This window comes from Arachis ipaensis, chromosome B05, assembly GCF_000816755.2.
Source record: "Arachis ipaensis cultivar K30076 chromosome B05, Araip1.1, whole genome shotgun sequence".
NCBI classification, from domain to species: Eukaryota; Viridiplantae; Streptophyta; class Magnoliopsida; order Fabales; family Fabaceae; genus Arachis; species Arachis ipaensis.
This window is the reverse complement of record NC_029789.2, coordinates 91608743-91608959: the sequence shown is the minus strand read 5'-3', so window position 1 is coordinate 91608959 and position 217 is coordinate 91608743.

Genomic DNA, 217 nt, shown 5'->3' with positions numbered 1-217 from the left:
TTAGAATGATCTACAGCTATCCCCTATTTACTTACTACGTGGCCCAGAAACTTCACCTCGTTCTTCCAGAACTCACATTTGGACAGTTTTGCGTGGAGTTTCCTTTCCTTTAGTATCTGCAACAGGATTCACAGATGTTCTGCATGTTCTTCATTGGTCTTAGAATAAAGAGTAAAGGACAAATCTGTCCCTGACCTTTTTTTTCGCGAATATTTTC